Source organism: Leguminivora glycinivorella, chromosome 12 (assembly GCF_023078275.1).
Source record: "Leguminivora glycinivorella isolate SPB_JAAS2020 chromosome 12, LegGlyc_1.1, whole genome shotgun sequence".
Classification (NCBI taxonomy): Eukaryota; Metazoa; Arthropoda; class Insecta; order Lepidoptera; family Tortricidae; genus Leguminivora; species Leguminivora glycinivorella.
In genome coordinates, this window is record NC_062982.1 from 8,024,634 (window position 1) to 8,031,703 (window position 7,070).

Sequence of the window (7,070 nt, forward strand, 5' to 3'; positions counted from 1 at the left end):
AATATGTACATAGATGTAAAAAAGTTATGTACGGTACAAGAAATTTCATTATTCCCTTGGAAGAACGATTTTTCTATAACTCACGCTCCGCCTGCGTGCAATAGCACATTTAAAGTGCGGGTGTGATGAAAAATATTATAAACATCTTGGCAAGAAAATAAATAAGAAAGCCTCAGATAACATGTTTGTTGATCTCGGCACCGCCTCGGCCGACAATTGCATGTGATCGGAGTCAGTTCTTACTTTACTGGCTGGACTAGGTATGTACTTAATCATTTTTGAACTTAATGGCAAAATGGGTTCGAATACAGTCTTGGGCACTGAAAAGTTTTCAAATTGTAATTTGGTATAAACAGACATCTGGCAATTTTTTTTTTTCAACTTGTAATTTGGTTTAGATTAACGGAGCTATGTAACATCTGGCAATATGTTTTTCAGTACAGATGGTGTTTTTTTTACGCACTAGTGCGAGAAGTGTGTGATTTCTTGTCAGATCGAAACTTCGGAGAGCCATCTTTTTTTTTAAATATTATAAATGAAATTTATCTGTCCTGAAAAACGTCGTACGATACACGTGCGAAAAGGAAATTCGTAACTCGTGTCGATTTTAAACACTCCCTTCGGTCGTGTTTTAATTTACCGCCATTCGTTTCGAACTTCTGTTTTATGCACTAGTATCGTAATGTACTATTGTGTAACGCGCGCATTTCATGGATCTCGAAAACGGATTTCGATTTCGATGAAATTGAAAATTGAATTCCTTTTTCATGGTGATTTTCGGGGACGAAAAATCTAACTAGTCTTATGTTTATTTTCCCAGATATTAAAACAAGTGTATGCTCTGTTTTGATTGCGCTGTGGCAGCTCCCATCCAGCTATGCAATTGCATACGGCCAATAAACACGAATGGACTCGATTACCTGCACATAATCCTCATTGTTTTCATTTTTAAGGACATCATTAGAAATAAGTGCCAGTAACGTAAGTGTCCATTGAGGCATTGACATATTAGAAGTTTTTTAAGCGACTTCTTTACTGAAAATATAGAAGAAGGAGGTCAATATATTCGGGTTCATTTTATGTATGTTACCTGATTACTCCGAAATCCTTGGTCCGATTTCAAATTTTTTTTTTAAGAAGCTCTTTTCTCCTTGTCTTGTCTAGGGGGGTACATTTAAATATGAAACAATTGGAAGAACATCTACAGGGCCAAAACTTTTTACTTTTATGCCTAAGTGCGTTTTCACATTATCCGATCCGATATCGGATGTCGGACCGATATCCCATACATTACGGGCGCCATCTTGGGTTTTTTTCTATTGAAATCCTTCCGACATCCGATATCGGATCGGATAATGTGAAAACGGCCTAAGTCGTAAAAAAACGTAAGGTGATAAAGAAATATACATACTTAATTACTTTCCCTTTTATGATATAACCAGAGATCGGACGAATTTGCGACATTCTTAGTGACTTACGTCATTTTAATTACTTTTAGTATGAGATGACGCACAAAAATCCGATCTCTGGATATAAGAAAGTACAGATGTTATATTATGATTCACCGTTTTTATAGATAAAAAGCTAATACCTATTATGTCTATTTGACTTGGCACCGACTTCAAAAATATCCGTCGGTAACGCATATACTTAGAAACTCTAGGTCCATGGGGTCCCAGCGCGAACAAGTTGTTCACAGAAATCGCGAAGCGTCTGGTTGAGGTAACTGGTGACCGAAGAGCTGGCGACTTCCTCGCACAACGTATCAGCATTGCGATACAGCGAGGAAATGTCGCCAGTATCCTTGGTACAATGCTTCAAGGGCCTATTTTAGACATTAGCTAGCTTTTAAGTTTAGTCTTAGTTTCTTATAATTATTATAATCATGTAAATATGTTCATGTAAATAAAGAGCTTAAAATACTAGCTGATAATATTTTATTTCTTCCTTTTTGAAGTCGGTTGTATTTTTTTGTAAAAAAATATTTTATTTAATTTATTTTCAGTAAACCATAAAATGGAGGAATGTTACTTAACATTTCTATTGTTGAAGACATACCCCCTTATTCATAAACTTCTCTAAAGTTATCAAGCCGATAAAGTTCGTTTGTCCTTTTCTATCACACCAATACGTCGGAAAGGGACAAATGAACTTTATCGACTTATCAAAAACTTAACACAATGACCTGTCTTATATAGTCGTGTCCTCTAATGATTTTTGCTACATTATCATACCGGAGAGGCAAAGCAAAATTGTATTATTTGTACCTAAACTTAAAATAGGAAACTGTTTGGCTAAATTTTCTCTAACTGTTAGAATTAGTGCTTATCACGACACCTTCATGTTTCGCCTCTACGACGGATTTTCGCTACATACGGGGAAATCCATGTTATCGTTATCGGCTACGACCGTTATGTGTTAAAATCAGCGCTTACATACAAGACTTCTGCATATATAGACATGAAGTTACATGTAGGTATAATATTAACTTTAATACGCTTCATATTAAAGTGAAACTACTTAAAATAAGTTTATTGCCAAAATTAAATTTTTGGCACAAGCTTTTATCGCCGACTGTACCTTTCTTTAGTTTCTTTCAACAGTCATCTACTGCGCTCCGAGACGTTTCTAAAATCCCCTTACTCGATGGGGTACGACGTTTCATGACAGAGTTCCTATGACCACCTTTCTGATCCATCATCAGATCAGCTCCATGATACCATAATATTGCATTGTCACGTGATTTATAAATATATGCGTGCAAAATTTCAGCTTAGTTGGAAACCGGGAAGTGGGTCAAATTTAGCTTCTACGTTTTGACGCACACTAACATACTAACAAGGCAAGTTGAATAAAAGCTTGTACTTGTACAAATGCATTGAGCTTTTTGGGTAAGGGCCACTTGCACCAACGAAAGTGGAGGGTTAACCCACCATTATATATGGAATTTAACAGATGACAGCCCACTAACCCGGAGGTAAGTGGTTGGTGCAAGGGGCCTAAGCAAGCTTTTTTTTTATCGCGACTTTTCACTCTCTTGGAAATATCAACTCGTAATTGTGGAAAATATTTTTCCATCGTCCATTTAATTATAGTAAATATAATAAATGTTACTACTTTCAAAAAAGTTGGTAAAAGTCGAAATTTTATGGCTATTTTTAAGGAAAATACACATTTTTCAAGTAAAACTTCCCTGAAACGATTAGTCTAGAAATCTAATCTCAAATCTAGTTTATTGTTTCAAGAAGGGGCCGTCTTCTTAGTATTTTATTATGTAAGTATTTTAATATTTAATATTTTACAAGTACTGTCCTACGTTGCAAATTTAGGTACCTCCTGTAAGGTAAACTTTAAAAACACACTAGATCGATAAACTATATCGCATCGGTGCATCCCTATCGCATTTACAAATAGTGTGAAAAGGACAGCCTGACGTTTTATCGTTTATCACGTGGCCAAGCTTGCTTGGCAGATATTAAGTGATTAGACAATAAGATTATCATAAACAGGTCAAATAGGTCAAAGCAAAGACATATATAACTCCGTATAGACAGATAAAGTCTAAGAAAAAACGTACCTCAGTAGGTACCATACAGAAAAAGGTACGGTGGCCTAGATGGCACACCTTTGGGGTACGCTCAGCTAGATGGCGCTAATATTAATATTTGACATTTTAAAACATATCAAGCTAAGAATATGGGCCAAATTGTAAAACTGAGGTTCAAAAGTTTTAAGCCTGTGTCAAGAGATGGCAGTCTATGCACTGTGATTACACCTTTTACTTCGACAGTAACTCTCTATAATACTCGATCCTCTTTAGGTGAAAGTAACTAAAACGCATTTAACAGTAGGTCTTTTCGTAGTCAATCGTTTCTTTTATTAATTGACTATTAGTCATATTTTAATAGGGAACTTGACTGTAGTTAAAATAAAATATTTTATACCATGCACGAAATAAAGCATCAGATAATTATAAGAAAAACATGGACAGAAGTTATTTTTAAATCCAATTTCTATTTAATAAGTCAGGTAGAAATATATAAAGTAACTGAGTTGACCGTGACGTCAGCCAATTCGAATTCATATAAATTCCATATTAGCAAATCGTTCAAATTCGTTTTGACAGTTCTTAAAAAGAAGCTGATCTTACTTAGGAGGCAAGTAGCCTATTATATTCTGCAAATAAAGTGTATTTGAAACGAGGCGACGTATTGGCGCCTCGCAGCTCTCAGACGCAGATAAGCCGCACAATAATCGTGCGTTTACTGTCCAATTAGAGTAAGAGCATCGATTAGCTCGACATGTCTAAGTCAGCCAGTTCCAGCGTAAAGTTTTGCATATCGAATAAGGCTTCTAGCACAAGATTGACGCGACAGTATGCCGCCGCGGAAAATATCACACGACTTTTTCTAGCTACGGTGTGTATGCCTTACGGGCATTTTCAGAATTTGAGTCCCTCAATTAGCGTAAGTTGTTAAAAAAAATTAACTCGTTGTCAGTTTTGTGAGGACAATTAAGCATAACTGTCTAAAAATTTACTTTTTTCACATTCTGATTGTAGATTATCGCTTAAAGTTTATGTAATTACCACAAAAACAATGTTTTTATTGAAATTTCATGCTTAATTATACGTTAACAAGAAGTAAGCATATATAGGGCAGGCCCTGTAGCCGCATGGCATTTCTGTAAGGCGAAACGCCACTGAAACGCCGCAGAAATGTAGTCTGGCTCTGTCGTGCCAATGGGCCATTTTTTCAAAGTTATCCACCCCACTTTTTTTGGATTTGGATTTTTTTATGTGGTTTCCACTCAGAATCGCGAGTCTTTCAATTCTAATAGGAGAAAAAAGTATTTCAAGATTTTTTTTCCCATTCCGTTACCAATCATACATTTTGTATGGCGGTAACGGAATGGAAGGTTCGAAAAAATGAATGGAAATCTTGGGACATTTTTTTCTCCTATCAGGATCGAAAGCTCGCGATTCTGAGTACCTATTAATCGCGTAAAAAATACCCATGTTACAAAAAAGTGGGGTTGAAAAAAATGGCCCTTCGTAGCTGGGTAGAGACAAAGATTTATTATTCTATGGTAGAGATAATATTATCGTAAACGTTTCGTGAGCATTTGTGCATTCGGATACGCACACAGCCGGCCTATTATGCTTCCAATTTTATCTCTTATCGTAGATAAAACATCCGTCATGCTCTGGCAAGTATGTCAGTGTGAGAGTGGCAGGTGAGACATCCACGTTGATAAGTAATATAATTGGAAGCATAATCCCCCGGCGGGTCATAATAATTTAGACCAGTAGGTGAGCAGGAAAGCGGGTTCATCTTTAAGACGAACCAGAGTAATCGGGTATGTCGCACACACCTGGTGTGTGATCGATGCCACGTTGTGGTCCCGGGAGTGGATTCTGAGGAGCTTATGAAGAAATTCTTCATTCTAGCGTTAAAATAAGCGAGGAACGTTTTAGAAATTGTTTATTTAATAGGTAGTTATCATATGAATTTCATTTGAGGTACACAAAATACCTACCTACATTAAACTAAAACTAAAAGAAAAAAGTACTCCTGTTTACATTCAAACTCGTGCCGCACCCATCCAGACTCAAAGGTGCCCATCACTAGCCATAAAACAATTTGACTTACTTTGAGTTTCCGACACATTGGAAGGGTCCTAACGATATGCATTCAAATCATTATAGATTTTTTTACGGTGGAAAACAGGTATACGGCCCGCCAAATTTCCGTAGACTATGGACGCCTTCCGCCTTCCGTGTTGCTTGAAGCTTCTGCGTCAGGAAAAACTCTGAACGAGTCTTCTTTCTTTAGTAAAATTGGACGCACTTTTGCAAACAGAAACCAACCCACATGAAATCTTCATTGAAAATTTTACGGCACATACAAATGTTTACGTAACAATAAAGTTCAATATACACCGTGTTTTTTTTTTGTTTTCCGTTAAATTCAACACGTTGTTAGGTTCGTTATCAGGAACCTTCCTGTATATCACTTTTAGTTAAATTCGCAAAAAAAAATTCATCGTTTTCATGCGTAATAAATAAATTAATCAGAGTGAGAGACCCTTAAGGATAACATTCAACTTACTTTCAAGTGATTGACGGCACATGTCAAAACATTAGGAAGTGGTAAAGGCTGTCACACACGTGTTTTTAATAACTCTGTAACCGTAAGAGTTAAGGTGCTAGTTTATTAGAGAAATTAATTATATTTGAACTAAAAACCTTCCCTTAAAGTTAAACGGAATTCAATAAAAACACGGTGTATAAAATTTATGATCGGTGGGTTCGTTCCCGTTTGCAAAAGTACGTCCAATTGTCAGAATACCTACCGCTCGGTATTTAGATCAACGTACATACAAATCATAAACGCTCACCGGTTGCGTGGGTGACAGCTCATGTGTAAACATTAGAGTTAATTAATCCAGTAATGTTCTCATTTCTTTCTCTTAGTGGCAGAATGTTACCTTGTTATTGCAAGCTTTTATTCAACTTGCCTTGTTAGTATGTTAGTTTGGGTCAGTATGTTAGCGTGGTGATATGGCATCGTCGTGCCAATCTTCAATTCAATTCAATTTATTGTTCGAATGTGAGTGGTTATAAATGATGATAGGGTTAGTATTTTGTAACATCACAATCTGCCAGAATTTGGCGTACAATACTCTTGACTCTCGATATGCATGTCATTAAACCAATTAAAAATATAATTTAAGTTAATTAGTTTTAAGTTGTACATAATACTGCATTTTGTTTTTATTCATTTTTGTAGTTACAATTAAAATAATCTTAAACTTTAGCAAAGATAATATTATTAATAATAAAAGTAGATATCGCAATGTAGTTATTAGTATAGTATTTTATTAATGTGACAGTTTCCTTGGGTTTTTATTACAAGCTTTTATTTAACTTGCTTTATTATCAGTATGTTAGTTTGGGTCTAAACGTAAAAGCTAAATTTGACACACTTCCCGGTTTCCGATTGAGCTGAAATTTTGCGCACATATGTAAATCTCGTGACGATGCAATATTATATGAAACGTCGTATCTC